This window comes from Musca autumnalis, unplaced genomic scaffold (genome assembly GCF_047663935.1).
Source record: "Musca autumnalis isolate F117 unplaced genomic scaffold, ASM4766393v1 scaffold_2, whole genome shotgun sequence".
Taxonomy (NCBI): Eukaryota; Metazoa; Arthropoda; class Insecta; order Diptera; family Muscidae; genus Musca; species Musca autumnalis.
This window is the reverse complement of record NW_027411755.1, coordinates 265,651,819-265,672,895: the sequence shown is the minus strand read 5'-3', so window position 1 is coordinate 265,672,895 and position 21,077 is coordinate 265,651,819. Positions and strand designations below refer to the sequence as shown.

At 32.8% G+C, this 21,077-nt stretch overlaps 1 long non-coding RNA gene across 1 annotated transcript; it reads right to left on the bottom strand.

Moving 5' to 3' along the window:
- Positions 1-4,195: 4,195 nt before the first annotated feature.
- On the bottom strand, positions 4,196-10,911 carry LOC141393456 (uncharacterized). Its single transcript, XR_012410103.1, has 2 exons — positions 9,312-10,911; positions 4,196-9,223 (listed from the first exon to the last, which is right to left on the bottom strand). It is a non-coding gene; the product is annotated as an uncharacterized lncRNA (long non-coding RNA).
- Between the last annotated feature and the right edge of the window lie 10,166 nt (positions 10,912-21,077).

Sequence of the window (21,077 nt, the reverse complement as noted above, 5' to 3'; positions counted from 1 at the left end):
GACGTATTTTGATTTTGTTTTAGTTTATTTTCGTCTTCGATTATTATTTGACAATTGCATACAAAAACTGACGACATTTTTTAAATACAAATTTTTATTTACATTTCATCATTTCTATGAAGATTGGGTTATAATTTGTAAAATAAATTTCACCGAAAAACAACACAAATATATATGTGTTTTCCACTTTTCTCCGCTCTTTTTCATAGAAAATTTAATAACAAGTTTCCTGATATTTTTGAATTTGAATTACACCTTTTTCAGATGTAATTCGAATTGTTTTAATTGTAATTCGAGAATTCTATATTACATTTCATTTGTTATTCGAGAATTCCATTTGTAATTCGAAATATTTCATTTGAAATTAGAATTATTTCATATGTAATTCGAATTATTCCATTTGTAATTCGAATTATTTCAGTTGTAATTCGAATTATTACATTTGAAATTCGAATTATTCCGTTTGTAATTCGAATTATTCCATTTGTAATTCGAATGATTTACTTTGTAATTTCAAATAAAATAATTCGAATTACAAATGGAATAATTCGAATTGCAAATGAAATAATTCGAATTACAAATGGAATAATTCGAATTACAAATGGAATAATTCGAATTTCAAATGGAATAAATCGAATTACAAATGGAATGATTCGAATTTCAAATAGAATAATTCGAATTACAAATAGAATTCTCGAATTACAAATGAAATGTTACGAATTACAACTAAAATGTTTCGAATTACATCTGAAAAAGGTGAAGTTTTGTTTGAGTAAATATTTATAGAAAACAAATACGATTCTCACAGGCAAAGTCATTAAAACAGTATGTAACTTTCGGGAATTCGTTATAAATGAGTACATATGCTCTTGTCCGATAGGTACAATAAATATAAACATAAAATTCGCGAGATTATAAAAAATCAAAGAATTGCAATATTATCAAAGGTACATTAAATTCTCTGATATATCGCGATTTAATAACAAATAGATCCTGAATGGTTTGACATTGATTTTAAATTAGTTTAAAACTATTAATAAGTTATTGCGAAGAGCGTATATGTCATTATAACAAATAAAATTAAGTAATGCATCACTGAACTTCAATGCATTTGGTGAGGAAACTTTTTTGCGATAGAGAAAAAATGACACCGTATTTCATAGTAGATTTTCATGCTCTACATGGCTATGCGATGGCATTTTTGATATTTACAAAAATTGCAATAAAGTTATAACCCTAGTGTACATACATTGTACTAAGGTTGCAACGTGAAATTAGTAGTTACCGTTATACGGGAGCTATTCCAAAACATTCCAAACATACCAAAAAATCGTACAAATATTACATGAGGATTTAGTCCGAGTTCGGAATTTCCCAAATTTTTACATCTGAATTCTATCCGAATTCGGAACAACGTGGCGGATAATAATTATGCTATTTCCTTTTTGGTCCAAAGTCTAGCGTACCCCTCCATATTACTATTATTCAGAATCTGTTCCTAGTTTGGATTCAAAACAGACAGCAGCATCAGGAATGAGATCGAGTTTATTAGTTCTATTAGTTTTCATAAGTCTTATGCCACACGGTGCAATTTGCAGTAAAAAAGTTCCCTTTTATAGGCCTTCTTATATCGAGTTCCCCACTACAGCAATCTCAAGAAATTCAAGAAACTCGACCAAAGGGCGCATAATTTCATGAAATTTATTTCATCGTGTGGCAGGGGTCTAATTACCACATAACAAATATTTACTTTTTTTTTAAATTTTCGGAACAACCTATTATAATCAAGCCACCCACTGCAACCATTCTCATATTTGTTCTTTGGTCGTTGCAAATCCTTTCAACTCATTCCGACTATGGCGGCTATTGTATAAACTGTACATAGCCGTTTTGTTGCTCTGTTTGTTTTTTGGGTGACTAAATAATCTCAACAATTGTTGCTGTTATTGTTTTGGCTATTCTGTTTGTTATTGGATCGTGGTGTTTCATGGAGTTGGTGCGGTTATAGCTTCATTAATGGTAGGTATATTTTTGTTGTTTGTGTTGTCACACATTTCATTTGCTCTTGGCAAAGGATGATTATGCCTCTTGTGCCACATTCAGTATTAGTTCGGTCGCAAACGACATTTTCGTCCGACCGTTTGTTTTTATTTGATTTTAATATTAAAGTTTTTTTGAGTCTTTTTTGCATTGGAAACACCGTTACGCCCAACTATGCAAAACTTGATTATTTCAATCGAAAATTGCTTTTGGAATGACATTTGAGTTTGAACTTTTTATTGAGCCCACTAACGGTATAAGCCCTCGTTTTCATTCCAATGCCTAACAGTCGTCACATTAAAGTTTATTTTTGTGCGCGTCATGGCCAGAATGATTTGGCGCAATATTCATTGAACTTTAATTTAATGGGAATTATTGTAATCCACAGAGAATGAAGGAAGGACTTTATGAGAATAGTTGAGTGAATGACAAACAGGGATTTGTTTTTGATTGTTTGCGTGGATGAGTCTGGAAATCATAACCCCAAGATTCGTAGTCGGCAGGTGCACACTAGGGTTATAACTATTGGACCTTCTTCTCAAAAATAATTTCCTGTAGCAAGAATGAATGAACTTTTGTATATTATTGTCTTTTGTCTATAATAACTTTTATTCCATATAAATATTGAAAAGGTCCTGCACAAAGCACTTTTAAATTGATATGATATATCAAATAAAATTATATATTATGATAATGATGGTAAATTTGGTGAGAAACAAATGATTAAGGCACTTTGCTTACGTCGTGTGGCTTCAAAGCTTATTTTTCAAAAGTTTGTCAAAAAAGCTCACAAATAAAAATGTTTAAATGAATTTGTTCGTAAGCTTTTGCATCCAATCACCCTATAATTAAGATTTTATCTAATCTTAAGTAAAACTGATCAAAACAAGATACAGGTATACGAGGCTGTAAAAAAGTCATAACCCTAGTGCGCCCTGTGGTATTAATTGGGACAGTCGGAATTTTGTTTAGATTAAATTTGTATTTCGACCCGTAAGGCATCCAAAGTCTTGGCTGGGAACCTCAGTTTTCCTAAAGTGTTTGGGGAATATAAGGATAATTATCACAGTAGATTGTGCTGTTGAATTTAATTTTTTTCATTACATTGAAAATAGACACGATTCTACTCCAAGTGATGTGTTACAACAAAACTTATAATTTTATTTAAAGTTTCTCGACCTTTCAAGTTTTTATTTATTATGTTTTAAGACTTCGTCTTATCGGGCTATAAGGTCTTCGTTAATCAATGAAAATAAAGACTACTTATTTCATTTTTCTACCCGACGTTTCGTTGGGATTTTCCAACATCTTCAGGGGTAATTTTTATTAATCTGGCAACGACAATAATTAATAATACAATAATTAGTTTTTATATTTTTACATTCTGTTTCATTCAGCATTATGAAAATGTATACTCACAAATAATCCTTCGTCAATTTTACATTTAAATTTAATTAATTGTAGGTTATTAGAAAAACGACACAACAAATAAAATAAAAATAAATGCAAAAATAATTAAATATAGGTGTAAATATCACAGTAGTCCTAATACTAAAATCACAGAAGTTAAAAATACGACTAAAATATTGCTAGAGTGTAAATTGCATTTGTGTTGTCCTTATCTTCCTTTCTGTTTATTGCAAGTTCCATTTTCTGTTGAATTCGTAGGCTCTCTATTGTATATCGTTTATTTTCTGTTCTCTCTTTGTCTAGTATCTTGACGTTGTTAAGATCTGCTACGTGCTCATTCTCTATGCAATGTTGTGCCAAAGCTGTCGTTTGTTTACCTTTTTGTATGTCGTTATTGTGTTCAGCTATTCTCGTGGCTAAGCTGCGTTTTGTTGTCCCTACGTATAGTTTCCCGCATTTGTCTTCTTTATTGCCGTTGCATTTTATTTCGTACACAACATTATTTTGATCCGTCTTTTCTATTTTTGTTTTGGTTTTTGTGTACAGTGATGAAATCGTTTTGTATGGTTTGTGGGCTAACGCTATGTCTTCATCTTCCATTATTTGTTTCATTAGTTTAGTTTCTGTAAGTCTCGGTATGTATTGCACTGAATAATATTTGGTGTTACCAGATCTTTCTCTGTTTGTTTCTTTCTGGGAGAGTGAGTTCTTTAAAAGCTTATTGATTATTTTGGTCGGATAATTATTTTGTTTTAGAATATGTTTTATTTTATCTATATTTTTGTTGGTGAACTGTTCATGACTCAATTTTAGTACTTTTTTAATTAGGCTGGTGGCTGTATTTAGTTTTTGTTGGATAGGCTGTGTTGAATGATAATTTATTATTCTTCCGGAGGCCGTTGGTTTCAAATACCAATCAGTGTATATTTGGTTGCCTTGTTTGAGGATTTTGATATCTAAAAACGGTATGCAGTTATTTTCCTCCAATTCAATGGTGAACTTAAGCTTATTGTGGTAATTGTTTAAGGCTTCGAGTATTTTGGTTTGTTCTCCTTTTTTAATAATTGCAAACATATCGTCAACGTATTTCGTCAAGAACTTAAATTTTATATTTTGTTTGTCAAGATCATCTATTATTTGCGTCAAGAGGGTGTCGAGAACTATATCAGCTATTGTTGGGGATAGTGGATTTCCCATTGGCATTCCATATACTTGAGTGTAGAAATCTCCGTCATACATAAAATAATTGTTTTCGTTGAGGCAGAATTGGAGGATCTTCAAAAATTGTGATTTAGGTATTTGTGTGTGTTTCTCAACGTTTCCCCACTGTGTCATTATGTTTTTTATGGCTAAATGAATCGGTATATTTGTAAATAATGATACCACGTCAAAGGATACTAAGATATCATTATCGTCGATTGTTATTTGATCTAGTTTTTCCTTTAGTTCGAACGAGTTTTTAATATTATATTCTTTAATGATCATGTTTTTTAGGATATTTCCAACGTGCTTAGATAATTTGTAGCAAGGTACTTCTATTGACGACGATATGGGTCTGAGAGGCATGTTTGGCTTATGCACCTTTGGAAGACCATAAAGTCTGGGTGCGTTTGAGGCATGCGATGTGAGTTTGTATTTGTCTAGAGTTGTAATATAATTTTGTTTATGTAAGTCCATGATAATTTTGTTGTTTTTTCTTTGTAATGCTTGCGTTGGATCCGTGCGTATTTTCTTGTATGTGGTTTTATCATCCAGGAGATCTTTCATTCTTTTCTTGTAGGTTTCTTTGTACATCACTACGGTTTTGTTACCCTTGTCAGCTTTTGTGATAACTATATCGTCTTTATATTTCTTTAAAAATGTCTTAGTTTCTTCAAATACTCTCAATATAAATTTTTCTTTCTGACTTAGTCTTGCAGTTCTTTTGTATGTAAGTATTCTGTTAGCTATTTTTGTTCTTGTGATATCTTTATGTCTATCGTCAGACAGAGTTTGGACCCACTGTTCCAAATCTGCGATTAATTTCACAGACGAAAATTCAATATCTTTTATGGGTATTGCGAATTTCTCCCCTAGAGACAGCAGCCACATGCTTTCTTTGTTGAATTCAATATTGGTTTTATTTACAAACCACGACTCATTAAATTGTAACCCATATGTTTCCAGTCCATCTAGTTTTAATCTGGATAATTTTGATGAATGTATTTTTTTATCTTTTTCTATAAAATATAAATATCTCGTGTGTTGTCTTCTTATGAAATTGTCGTATTCTTCCAACTGCATCGTCGATTTTATTGTTTTCTTTGTACTGGATATTGTATAATTTAAGTTTTTTATGTTTAGATTAGTTTCTTTAATTTCTACGTTAAGTAGTTTGTTGTGGAATTTTTGTTCTATATTCTTAAATTCGTTTAGTATTTGATTGGACGTAAATAATGACCTTGAATTTGTTGTTGAGTTGTATATATGTGAAGGTATCAGTCCACTCTTTCTACATGCCAATAGGAATTTAAGTCTCTCTGATAGTTTTGCTAGTCGTTTGATATTTCTGCAGTATGATTTTAATAATGTACATGTTTCTTCGTTGTATTTTAGTTTGATATGTGCAAAAAAATCTTTCATGTTGTCGTTTGTTGATTAATTTTACGTTATCGGCGGGCCCTCCGATTTTTTATTTTATTTAAAGTTTCTCGACCTTTCAAGTTTTTATTTATTATGTTTTAAGACTTCGTCTTATCGGGCTATAAGGTCTTCGTTAATCAATGAAAATAAAGACTACTTATTTCATTTTTCTACCCGACGTTTCGTTGGGATTTTCCAACATCTTCAGGGGTAATTTTTATTAATCTGGCAACGACAATAATTAATAATACAATAATTAGTTTTTATATTTTTACATTCTGTTTCATTCAGCATTATGAAAATGTATACTCACAAATAATCCTTCGTCAATTTTACATTTAAATTTAATTAATTGTAGGTTATTAGAAAAACGACACAACAAATAAAATAAAAATAAATGCAAAAATAATTAAATATAGGTGTAAATATCACAGTAGTCCTAATACTAAAATCACAGAAGTTAAAAATACGACTAAAATATTGCTAGAGTGTAAATTGCATTTGTGTTGTCCTTATCTTCCTTTCTGTTTATTGCAAGTTCCATTTTCTGTTGAATTCGTAGGCTCTCTATTGTATATCGTTTATTTTCTGTTCTCTCTTTGTCTAGTATCTTGACGTTGTTAAGATCTGCTACGTGCTCATTCTCTATGCAATGTTGTGCCAAAGCTGTCGTTTGTTTACCTTTTTGTATGTCGTTATTGTGTTCAGCTATTCTCGTGGCTAAGCTGCGTTTTGTTGTCCCTACGTATAGTTTCCCGCATTTGTCTTCTTTATTGCCGTTGCATTTTATTTCGTACACAACATTATTTTGATCCGTCTTTTCTATTTTTGTTTTGGTTTTTGTGTACAGTGATGAAATCGTTTTGTATGGTTTGTGGGCTAACGCTATGTCTTCATCTTCCATTATTTGTTTCATTAGTTTAGTTTCTGTAAGTCTCGGTATGTATTGCACTGAATAATATTTGGTGTTACCAGATCTTTCTCTGTTTGTTTCTTTCTGGGAGAGTGAGTTCTTTAAAAGCTTATTGATTATTTTGGTCGGATAATTATTTTGTTTTAGAATATGTTTTATTTTATCTATATTTTTGTTGGTGAACTGTTCATGACTCAATTTTAGTACTTTTTTAATTAGGCTGGTGGCTGTATTTAGTTTTTGTTGGATAGGCTGTGTTGAATGATAATTTATTATTCTTCCGGAGGCCGTTGGTTTCAAATACCAATCAGTGTATATTTGGTTGCCTTGTTTGAGGATTTTGATATCTAAAAACGGTATGCAGTTATTTTCCTCCAATTCAATGGTGAACTTAAGCTTATTGTGGTAATTGTTTAAGGCTTCGAGTATTTTGGTTTGTTCTCCTTTTTTAATAATTGCAAACATATCGTCAACGTATTTCGTCAAGAACTTAAATTTTATATTTTGTTTGTCAAGATCATCTATTATTTGCGTCAAGAGGGTGTCGAGAACTATATCAGCTATTGTTGGGGATAGTGGATTTCCCATTGGCATTCCATATACTTGAGTGTAGAAATCTCCGTCATACATAAAATAATTGTTTTCGTTGAGGCAGAATTGGAGGATCTTCAAAAATTGTGATTTAGGTATTTGTGTGTGTTTCTCAACGTTTCCCCACTGTGTCATTATGTTTTTTATGGCTAAATGAATCGGTATATTTGTAAATAATGATACCACGTCAAAGGATACTAAGATATCATTATCGTCGATTGTTATTTGATCTAGTTTTTCCTTTAGTTCGAACGAGTTTTTAATATTATATTCTTTAATGATCATGTTTTTTAGGATATTTCCAACGTGCTTAGATAATTTGTAGCAAGGTACTTCTATTGACGACGATATGGGTCTGAGAGGCATGTTTGGCTTATGCACCTTTGGAAGACCATAAAGTCTGGGTGCGTTTGAGGCATGCGATGTGAGTTTGTATTTGTCTAGAGTTGTAATATAATTTTGTTTATGTAAGTCCATGATAATTTTGTTGTTTTTTCTTTGTAATGCTTGCGTTGGATCCGTGCGTATTTTCTTGTATGTGGTTTTATCATCCAGGAGATCTTTCATTCTTTTCTTGTAGGTTTCTTTGTACATCACTACGGTTTTGTTACCCTTGTCAGCTTTTGTGATAACTATATCGTCTTTATATTTCTTTAAAAATGTCTTAGTTTCTTCAAATACTCTCAATATAAATTTTTCTTTCTGACTTAGTCTTGCAGTTCTTTTGTATGTAAGTATTCTGTTAGCTATTTTTGTTCTTGTGATATCTTTATGTCTATCGTCAGACAGAGTTTGGACCCACTGTTCCAAATCTGCGATTAATTTCACAGACGAAAATTCAATATCTTTTATGGGTATTGCGAATTTCTCCCCTAGAGACAGCAGCCACATGCTTTCTTTGTTGAATTCAATATTGGTTTTATTTACAAACCACGACTCATTAAATTGTAACCCATATGTTTCCAGTCCATCTAGTTTTAATCTGGATAATTTTGATGAATGTATTTTTTTATCTTTTTCTATAAAATATAAATATCTCGTGTGTTGTCTTCTTATGAAATTGTCGTATTCTTCCAACTGCATCGTCGATTTTATTGTTTTCTTTGTACTGGATATTGTATAATTTAAGTTTTTTATGTTTAGATTAGTTTCTTTAATTTCTACGTTAAGTAGTTTGTTGTGGAATTTTTGTTCTATATTCTTAAATTCGTTTAGTATTTGATTGGACGTAAATAATGACCTTGAATTTGTTGTTGAGTTGTATATATGTGAAGGTATCAGTCCACTCTTTCTACATGCCAATAGGAATTTAAGTCTCTCTGATAGTTTTGCTAGTCGTTTGATATTTCTGCAGTATGATTTTAATAATGTACATGTTTCTTCGTTGTATTTTAGTTTGATATGTGCAAAAAAATCTTTCATGTTGTCGTTTGTTGATTAATTTTACGTTATCGGCGGGCCCTCCGATTTTTTATTTTATTTAAAGTTTCTCGACCTTTCAAGTTTTTATTTATTATGTTTTAAGACTTCGTCTTATCGGGCTATAAGGTCTTCGTTAATCAATGAAAATAAAGACTACTTATTTCATTTTTCTACCCGACGTTTCGTTGGGATTTTCCAACATCTTCAGGGGTAATTTTTATTAATCTGGCAACGACAATAATTAATAATACAATAATTAGTTTTTATATTTTTACATTCTGTTTCATTCAGCATTATGAAAATGTATACTCACAAATAATCCTTCGTCAATTTTACATTTAAATTTAATTAATTGTAGGTTATTAGAAAAACGACACAACAAATAAAATAAAAATAAATGCAAAAATAATTAAATATAGGTGTAAATATCACAGTAGTCCTAATACTAAAATCACAGAAGTTAAAAATACGACTAAAATATTGCTAGAGTGTAAATTGCATTTGTGTTGTCCTTATCTTCCTTTCTGTTTATTGCAAGTTCCATTTTCTGTTGAATTCGTAGGCTCTCTATTGTATATCGTTTATTTTCTGTTCTCTCTTTGTCTAGTATCTTGACGTTGTTAAGATCTGCTACGTGCTCATTCTCTATGCAATGTTGTGCCAAAGCTGTCGTTTGTTTACCTTTTTGTATGTCGTTATTGTGTTCAGCTATTCTCGTGGCTAAGCTGCGTTTTGTTGTCCCTACGTATAGTTTCCCGCATTTGTCTTCTTTATTGCCGTTGCATTTTATTTCGTACACAACATTATTTTGATCCGTCTTTTCTATTTTTGTTTTGGTTTTTGTGTACAGTGATGAAATCGTTTTGTATGGTTTGTGGGCTAACGCTATGTCTTCATCTTCCATTATTTGTTTCATTAGTTTAGTTTCTGTAAGTCTCGGTATGTATTGCACTGAATAATATTTGGTGTTACCAGATCTTTCTCTGTTTGTTTCTTTCTGGGAGAGTGAGTTCTTTAAAAGCTTATTGATTATTTTGGTCGGATAATTATTTTGTTTTAGAATATGTTTTATTTTATCTATATTTTTGTTGGTGAACTGTTCATGACTCAATTTTAGTACTTTTTTAATTAGGCTGGTGGCTGTATTTAGTTTTTGTTGGATAGGCTGTGTTGAATGATAATTTATTATTCTTCCGGAGGCCGTTGGTTTCAAATACCAATCAGTGTATATTTGGTTGCCTTGTTTGAGGATTTTGATATCTAAAAACGGTATGCAGTTATTTTCCTCCAATTCAATGGTGAACTTAAGCTTATTGTGGTAATTGTTTAAGGCTTCGAGTATTTTGGTTTGTTCTCCTTTTTTAATAATTGCAAACATATCGTCAACGTATTTCGTCAAGAACTTAAATTTTATATTTTGTTTGTCAAGATCATCTATTATTTGCGTCAAGAGGGTGTCGAGAACTATATCAGCTATTGTTGGGGATAGTGGATTTCCCATTGGCATTCCATATACTTGAGTGTAGAAATCTCCGTCATACATAAAATAATTGTTTTCGTTGAGGCAGAATTGGAGGATCTTCAAAAATTGTGATTTAGGTATTTGTGTGTGTTTCTCAACGTTTCCCCACTGTGTCATTATGTTTTTTATGGCTAAATGAATCGGTATATTTGTAAATAATGATACCACGTCAAAGGATACTAAGATATCATTATCGTCGATTGTTATTTGATCTAGTTTTTCCTTTAGTTCGAACGAGTTTTTAATATTATATTCTTTAATGATCATGTTTTTTAGGATATTTCCAACGTGCTTAGATAATTTGTAGCAAGGTACTTCTATTGACGACGATATGGGTCTGAGAGGCATGTTTGGCTTATGCACCTTTGGAAGACCATAAAGTCTGGGTGCGTTTGAGGCATGCGATGTGAGTTTGTATTTGTCTAGAGTTGTAATATAATTTTGTTTATGTAAGTCCATGATAATTTTGTTGTTTTTTCTTTGTAATGCTTGCGTTGGTCTTAAAACATAATAAATAAAAACTTATAATTGTGAATAGTTTTTCCTACGTTACACTAAACTTGCCAATAAATTTTTCAAACTACGTCTTTATTTTATGACATTGGGTTGTCGTAGTTGTCTGGTTGTTCGTTTACTGCATCGTTTTTACCGTTATTTGCAATCGATTGCCAAATTAATTATTATGCACCTTTTTTACTATTATTGCAGGTTGTTGAATTCTGTTTCCACCACTGTCCAAACAAACAGAATAACATTAAATGCATGCTGTTGCTGCATTTGTTTTGACGTGGTGTCAGGCACGTCGTTCGCACTCGGCGATAAACAGTAGGTCCCTAATCATTGAACTAGTATTAATCGGGGTGTAGTCATTAATAGAAATCCCTTTGGTCCCTCCTGGGAAGTTTGTGGAACAATTGTGGTATTTAATGATGGACAGACGTTTTTCTGTTACACCTCTTGAGAGCATAGGACTTCCACTAAGCATTTCCATTCTACTCGTTATAATTTCGATGTTACAGCCAAAATAAACACATATTTTGGTCAAAAAAATAACTTCTTGTTTGAAAAAATATTTTTTCACATGCATTATGTAGTAGAAAATATTGTAAAAATCTGTAGAAATACTTCCTTCATTTTGCTTAAATCTCCCAATAAAATAGACGGATTTTGCTTTATTGACATTCATATTAAAGCTTTCCCATTAGGGAACGTAATTGGGTGGTTGAGGATATATCTCAAAGCTTCTGAAATGGAAATAGAGGTCAAATAACCCATTTTAATTTATATGCATTTTAAAATTATCAAAATCATTTTGTCCGCATGTGATTTTCATGTACAGCAAGGCCATATCTATTAAGTTGTATATATTTTTCGAAATTTAATTTGGAGGCTAAGATGTAGCATCAGCTGCATCTTAGCATTAAAATGCCTATAAAATATCGCTAATTTGCGCAAAGTGCATAAAATTTTTGTCCGCATCCGATTTCAGTGTTCACGATGAAAATCTATATCGATATATATCTGTTTGAAGGCGATTAATCAAGAACCGTGGATGTAGCATCACACATTATTTTTTGGGATAAAATTAATGTAGCTTCCTTAACAGTGAAATTTTCAAATCTCTGTTTCCGCTAAAATGAAGATGCTGCACTTGTTTTTTCATTGCAGTGGAAACGATCCGCAGAAAACGCGATAAAATACGGCATATTTTCAAAAACAATTTTAGGTGATTTTTCTACTTTGGAATTTCTCGTAACTCGCGTTTTAGTAGATGGATTTTCACGAGGAATGGTTTATTGGATCCGGAACGTAAAAAACTAAAATGTGCAATGGAGTACGAGGTATTCTAGAGACAATTGCAAATATTAAACCCAAAAAATATGATTTTTAGAAAAATGTTCGCATAAAATTTTCACATTTTGATGCAGATTTTTATGAAGCTATGCAGACTACATTCACAATATACCTATAAAATAACTCAGAATCGCAAGTACTACAATCATATATATGATTTTTTGAAAAACCTGTTTGCGAAATGAAATTAGAAGAAAATTCATCATTTAGTGGTAGAAGCAGTTAAAATTTTGAAAAGTATTACATAAGTGAGATGATCCTTATTTAGTTTGCATCTACCTTTACTTTGACAGGAAAATGGAGAGAAGTGTGGTTTACTCACAAATCGAGAGAAAACAAAAAAAGACATGGTGGCTTCAACCCATTTTTTAACATTAATATATCCACAGCTTCCAATATTTTTTGCCACGTCCAAAAACATTTCATTTTATCCAAAAATATTTATATAATATACAATCACAAGTCGCGTGTTCTAAAAGGGTAAACCTTGGCTTCAGCTATGTTAAATTTTCAAAAATATTGGTGATATATATATTTTTGATCAGGATAAAATTCTGAGTCCATATAGCCATATCGGTCTATTGGAAATACTCTAGTGTTAGCAATAATTAAGATAAAACGCTAATTTTTTTGTACTTATTTGTACTTATTTATATTACGGTTGTTAGAATTTTGTATGTGATGTTGAACACGGTTATTCCTCTCCACTTGTTACAATCTTTCAAGTCGCAATTTTTGGGCAATTTCACAACGATGTCTTTCTTCTGCGTTTTGGAGGCTGTCTTTCTTTCGAAGCTCCGGTTTCCGTCGGGATGTACAACTCCACCGGTCAACCATATTCTCCAGCTGCTTTGTTACTTTTTAGTTGTTCTACTGCCTATTTTATTTCGTTCAAGCTGGGAGGATTACACGGTATATTAATCGCATTTTCCTCTGAACTTCTATTGTACATTTCGTTGTTTTCAGTGGCGTTTTTAGTTTCTTCGAACTGTTCTCTCCATTTTTGCTCGTTGGCAGCCTACCATTACGATATGTATTACTTTGTGAAACTATATATTGTCCGGTGTAGCTTAGTTGTTCTAGCTAGTTGCTTCCTAGGCAGTTTTTGCCAAATCTTGTAGAATCGTTCTTTAGTTTTTTTCCTGCAGTTCTCTTCATTTGTTTGCTAGCTGTTGTTGCGGCTCTCTTGTGATATTACTGTTGTTGAACTGGACATTAAATGCACCTCTACCAGAGATATTAGGTTGAAAGTGTCGTCTGATGTCCATATTTTTCTCTGTTTTATAACCTCAGCATTTATGCTAACGAGGGTATATACACTTTCATACGGGCAAAATGTGCCTCATCGAAATAATGGTTTTAGACCCCAAGTATGTTTGGATGAAATGCGTTTCAGACAATTTGGAGTTGATTTAGCCATTTCCGTCCATCTGTCTGTCTGGCTGGCTGGTGCGCACGATAACTCTCGAACGGAGCAACCGATTCGGTTCAAAATTTGGCTTTCGTAATATTTTGCCCAAACTTAGTTTAAGTTCGAATATGGGTTATATCGGTCCACTCCTTCCGGTACCTCCCCCACAAAAGTTCGAAAATGTTCAGAAAATTTGTGAGCACGATAACTCTTGAAGGGAGTAACCGATTTGGCCCACACTTTGTACATCGTGAAAGTTCTACCAGACTTAGATGAAGTTTAAATATGGACTCAATCGGTCCACTCCTTCGGGTACCTCCCACACAAAATTTCGGAAGAATTCAGTTTAGGACCTGCACTCGAATCGCTTTGGTTATTGCTGTAGCAACTTGTATTCGCTGTCCTCCATACGACGGTACAAGTTTCATAAGGGGCAAGTCCATACTTCCTGAGAAAATAGCTTGAAAGGTACAAAAAACCCCTATGACACCGTGTGTAGTGGTTGGAGCGCAAGATAAATCTCGAACGGATCTGCCAATTCGGTCCCAAATTTCGCTTAGTAATATTTTGTCCAAACATAGTTTAAGTTCGAAGATAAACCATGTCGGTCCACTCCTTCAGGTACCTCCCTCACAAAAATTCAAAAATCTTCGTAAAAAATATGCGCACGATAACTCTTGAAGGGAGTGACTGATGTAATCCATACTCTGCAGATCCCAATATATCTACCAGATATATATCAGGTTCGAATATGGACTATATTTGTACACTCCTTTGGGTACCTCCCACACAAAATTTCGGATAAGTTCATGTTAAGACCTGCTCTCGAATCACTGTGATTTTTGTTGAAGCCATTTGCATTCGCTACCTCCATTACGACGGTAAAAGTTTTTTCAGGAGCAGGTACATATCTCTTGGGAAAACATCCTGAAAGGTGTAAAAAGCCCTATGTCACCATACGTGGCTCTCGAACTGTTCTACCGATTTGGTGCAACATTTGGTCTTCGTCATATTTTATCCAAACTTAGTTTCATGGGGCAATACCGGTCCCCAACTTCCGGTACTTCTCCCCAATATTTAAAAAATGTCACTAAAATGTTAGGACGATATCACTTAATGGGGCAACCAATTTGGTCCAAACTTCGGATCTCCTAATATTTTGTCAAAATTTAGTTTAATTTTTAAATTGGCCCATATCGGCCCTCCCTAAGGGTACCTCCCCCACAAAAGTTCAAAATTTGTGTTAATTCCTAATCCACATTTTTGTCGGCAAGTTCAAATATTGAAAAAGGGCCACAAAATTCTAAAGAGACGCTAAATACATTCTATCTGTCGATAGATGAAAGTTTCAATTCACATTGGCTGAGGGTATACCTCTGTCGGCAAAGCCGACTGACACTTTTTTACTTGTTTAACTAAGTTCTTCCGCAACTTGGTTATATGTTAGTGTGATGTATGGTGTGGGTTTATTAGTAACTTTTGGCCTATTGCCGTGAACAGTATGTGACTGGTTGTATGATTTTGGAGCCGTTTTAGTCTAGTGTTTCTTCTTGGACATTCAATTTGTTCTCGATTTCGCCTTTTTTCTGACTTCTGATAAAGAGTTTCCATCTGGTTGCACGTATTTCCGCTCGATGATGTCCATGTGTAGATATGAATCTCCTTGTGCAGGAAAATGGAACAACCAATGATCAGCTTTAATGTTTGCACCGTTTATGAGTTACTCTCCTTTATTTTTTTTAACTCCACATCCATGCATTCTCATTGTTGAACGGGCGTTTATATTACCGCTCCCCATGTTTATATTACCGCACCCATGAGAATTATGATGTTCCCTCTCCGAATTCCAGTCTTTCACAGTGTCTTCAGCATTATTTGTGGACTCATAGCACTATACTATGGTAACGTGTATTACATTGCTCTTGAATCGAGCTATTTTCATACGGTCAGATATTGATTTCCATGTCTGCAAGGAACTCTTAGCAATATTCATATTATGACCTCCATTTTCACCACCATTATATTTTCCACTGTATAGTACATAGTTGCTTTTTTCTGTGGGAAGTTCATCGCATTCATCTCATTTCGCTTAAACCTAAGATGTCGATCTTACACCTACGATGACATTTGCTGACATTTGCAGTCGTGCATCCTCGATGCTTCAAAAAGAGCTCGTAGATTCCATTGGGTAATGCGCGCCCTATTACGTTTGCCAAAGGTCATTACCATAAGATCCTGTTCTTGTTTTTTTTTTTACCTTGTGTTATTTTCATTAGTTAAGTTGTAGACCTGAAAATTAGTTTTATTATTTATATCCAATATCGTTAATGATAAATCTGTTTTCCATGAACAAGTAAAACTAAAAAATTGCTTTCTAATTAAAACTAAAATCAAACTTTGTTGTTATTTAATTATAGCGAGTCTCATTTAAATATTGAAACACATCCACACATTTCAACACATTATACATTTTTGTCATGGATATGTGTTAAAATGTGTGCTGAGCTTTTTTTTATTTTTAATTTGTTTGTAATTAAAAGTCACGAAGTCATAGTTGACAGTAAAATTGACTTTTCGAAAAATTGTGTTTATTTGTATTACATAAATTAAAGAAATATTGGCTCGCAGACATTATTTGCATGTGGCACTGTAAATCATTAACTTTGTTAAAACTTAAAGTAGACACTGGAAATTTTTAATTGAAAAAGGAACTTTTGTGAATGTTATACAACATAAAACATCGTATATTTCTTCACGAATTACTGAAATGTGATATCTGCACAAAACATATCTCTTTATATTTACAAAAATGTGTTCAATATCAGAAGTAAGATAGGATAATCTACATCAGAACACTATAAAACTTTGACGAAAAATAAAAAAATATGAAATGGACAAATTAAAGAAGTGCGAGCATAATTTTTTCCATTAATCCATGGAATTTTTTCTCAATTTAGCATAATTAGAAGATTTTGTATATAGCAAACTTACAAAAAGGTGTTCGAATCGTATATGTCCCTCTGTAGTGCAAAAAACTATGGCGACCCTTTTTGACATCGAGTCATAGGAAAATTTTTGATTCAAAATATAAGATTAATTACTGAAGCTAGAGTTACAAATATTCAATTAGTGGTTTTGAAAATAACAACAGAATTACAAAAATTATAATTTCCAAACAAAGATATGTTGCTTAGAATTTAACGCTAAAAACATTTTGTTGAATTTACTTCAGTAATTTCATTTATAATTTGGTATTTACCCATCGGTAATGTCACATATGGCATTTGTAATTCATGTGTAGTAAAACAGCCTTTGATTTCCTCTTTGTGACATTTCAAACAAATATTAAAATCAATAGTTTTGTTATGGGTTACCAACAACAATTTTGCACTTTGTCTTATCTAACAAGATTTTATTTATATATTGAGATTATATTTGTACAAGTGACATTGCTTTCTTCCACGTGCCGCTTAAAAGCAAATTTCCTGCCTTGTGGCGTGTGATATTTTGTGTGGTAATGGTGTGTGTACAAATTTCGAAATTGAATTTCAAATGTGTCCAAAATTGGTTTTGCATCATAAAGACTTGTGGGATTTTAGATGACAGATAGGCACAATAAATGTTTGGCTGTGTGCGGCTGACATCAGATCAACAGCTACTAACTCAAGAATTTGAATTACGAGATAAGAAATATTACAGAATACTAAAGCCAAGGGATATTTATACTGGATAATCTATTGAAGTCGCATACATGACAGGTGGTTATGTGGAGCTTTTTTTCTTAACTGTTCACTCTATCTGAGCAGAATCAGTCGAATCAAAACATTTTTAAGACATTTTTTATCACTGCATGACTAAACAAGCACAAACTGTGTTTTGGATGGAACATGGTAGTTCACTACCTTTGGCGGGTGTTGAAAGTAGTCATTTATTCGTAAAGGATCACACTTATTTTTTTATACCATTATTATTTTAATATGCAAAAGGAAACAAGATAGACATATAGTTTCTTTTATGGATATACATATAATCACTTTTTGAGTCGATTTATGCATGTCCGTCCATTCCCAATGTACAGGTCGCAGTTATTATCCGACTCAGGTGAAAATCGGGAAGATCATTTTTTAGCCATAGAAAAAAACACTATTGATTTTGGTAAAAATCGGCTCACATATATGCAAATCTCCCATATATATTCGGCTGATTTCATGTATTTGATGTCCAATTGCAATGAAATTTGGAATGTGTAACGGTATTCAGACTGAAAAAATTTTTTAAATTATCTAAAATCGGATCAGATTTGGATATAGCTTCCATAAATATTTTTTACAGAGTTCGTATGTTCTAGGAAGTTGTTAATTGGGATCTAAAGCTGTAAACAGATACAACGTTTGGGTAAAGTTTTGTGTCGTTTTGGCCGTTTTTACACTGTTGGGCATGATGCCGAAAAATTCAAATTCATTTGAAATATATGCCGACAAACAGATAAACGCTGGACTTTGGTATCGTCTTCGCCCTGTTGTTGTTGTTTTTTTCTCGACGCCCAACGCAAAACTTTAATCAAACGTTGTATCTGTTTTCAGCTTAAGGAGCATATTTCCAGTTGGTTGTTTGCTTCAATTTTGATCTGTTTGATATTTGTAGACTAAAATCCGAGAAAAAATTATTACGGAAATTTGACCTTGAAGATGACGTTGAATGGATTTTATGTGTTCACAATGATTATTCTTTAGAAGATTTGTGCCTGACAAAATGATCGCTTTTGACATCAAAGCCTCAGGTCGTTGGAGCCCATAACCACGAAAGTTGAAGTGATAGGGAAAACGACGGGACACGAGACTTCTTATTTTTTGTCTTCTATCACGCTGGGACAATTTGTTTGCTCAATTTGTGGGTAAAACCATACAAACACAAAATCTCATAAGAAATTTCAAAGTTTCCAATGTGGTGGTGGTCTGAACCGCTTTTTAATGGGAAATAAACGAGTCGACTGAAAACCATTTCAAGGTATGAAATTTTCAACAGACCGGATAATTTAGTAATGCAGATTGGTGTGTCTCAAATGAAAGGTAGATACATTTCCCCATGAATACCTGTGGCAAAATTAAGGGACACAATAATGAAAAAATAAATATCCCAAAAAAATAACAAGCTAATAAGAAATACAAGAAATAGCAGATTGGATTTACTCGCTTAAGTAGCCACTTGATGAGAAGCATATAATTAAGTTAAGTGCCCTGGGCAAATGCTCCAAAAACAAAAGGAAATGCTTTATGCTGGCCGAAAGGAAAAATAAACAAATTTATTATGCTTTAAATTATAATTAACTAGAAAGGATTTTAAACTCATAAAATTGTTGAAGTTTTCCCACAAATTTCGCTTTCTTTTGTTTCCTTTATAATTATTATTATTGTGAGATAGGAGGAATGATAAACTGCAGTTTACGCACAAGCTGAGTATACAATGCGTGATTTTTGTCTGACAGAAAGAACCGTGTAACAACAACACCCAAAAGTGGCGCATAGTATTATATCTGTCAGGATTTTGGCTGTGAAGTTTTGGTTACCTTGCAGCTGCAGTCATCCGGAAATGATAATGTGGAAAAGGCAAAGTTCTTTAATATGAATATTATACCCTATACTTTAAATAGTGGTTGCTAAAGTCCTGGTGTCCCCCAAGATCTTATTTATATAATAATATATTTACCGCAGTTCCAATATACTTATTTCATAAATATTGAACGTATTTCATAATGAAGTGATTTACTTCGAGAGAATTTATTTGACGTTTGCGCTATGGAATTGACATTTTAAATCCAAACCCACTGGGTTAATCCGGTTAAGTGTAACCGAGGTATTATATAATTTCCATTTTGCTCCCCATTGATTTTTAATGTATCTATATATATAAAAGAGCTTAGTGATGAGTGAGTGAGTGAGTGAGTGAGTGACTGACATATCATCGCCCAGACGAAACCGCTGAAGCTAGAAAGCTGAAATTTTGACTGTGGGTTGCTGTCGGTGTGTAGGGGTGAGATAAGGCTGGGTTTTTGGAAATTCGACCTAGAAGGGTACGAAAAGTACTAAAAGGTACTAAATATGGTACCCTTGGTATTAGGCAAACGGGAAGAGCTAGAATTCTGAAATTTGGAATGAGGGTAACTGATGGAGAGTTAGAAAGATGTACCAAAGGGTTTTTGGAAATTCGACCTCTAAGTGTACGAAAATGTCTAAAAGTTACAAAATTTAGTACCAGTTGTATATTTTGAACGGATTTAGCTAGAAACTTTGAATTTGGTATGTAAATGAAGGTTGGGAAGTGGTGTTTATAAAAGGAAATGGTTTAGGAAATTCATACTCATGTGTACGAAAAGTACTAAATGGTACTTAATTTAGTACAATTTGGATTTGGGTGAAAGGATAGAGCTGGAAACCTGAAATTTGGAACTAAGATTACTGACGGAGTATAGGATTGAGATATAGGGGTGGTTTTGGAAATTCGTACTTATATGTACGAAAAGTACTAAATGGTACTAAATTTAGTACAACTTGGATTTGGGTTAACGGATAGAGTTCAAAACCTGAAATTTGGAATTAAGATTACTGTTGGAGTATAGGATTGAGATAGGTTTGGAAATTCGTACATATGTATGTGTATGAAAAGTACTAAATGGTACTAAATTTAGTACAACTTGGATTTGGGTTAACGGAAATAGCTGGAAACCTGAAATTTGGAATTAAGATTACTGACGGAGTATAGGATTGAGATATGGGGGTAGTTTTGGAAATTCGTACTTATGTGTACGAGAAGTTCTAAATGGTACTAAATTTAGTACAACTTGGATTTGGGTGAAAGGATAAAGTTCGAAACCTGAAATTTGGAATTAAGATTACTGTTGAAGTGTAGAATTGAGATAGGTTTGGAAATTCGTAAATTATGTGAACGAAAAGTACTAAATGGTACTATATTTAGTACAACTTGGATTTGGGTTAACGGAAATAGCTGGAAACCTGAAATTTGGAATTAAGATTACTGACGGAGTATAGGATTGATATATTGGGGTAGTTTTGGAAATTCGAACTTATGTATACGAAAAGTACTAAATGGTACTAAATTTAGTACAACTTGGATTTGGGTGAACGGATAAAGTTCGACATCTGAAATTTGAAATAAAGATTACTGTTGGAGTGTAGAATTGAGATAAGTTTGGAAATTTGTAAATTATGTGAACGAAAAGTACTATATTTAGTACAACTTGGATTTGGGTTGTAAATGAAGGTTGGGAAGTGGTG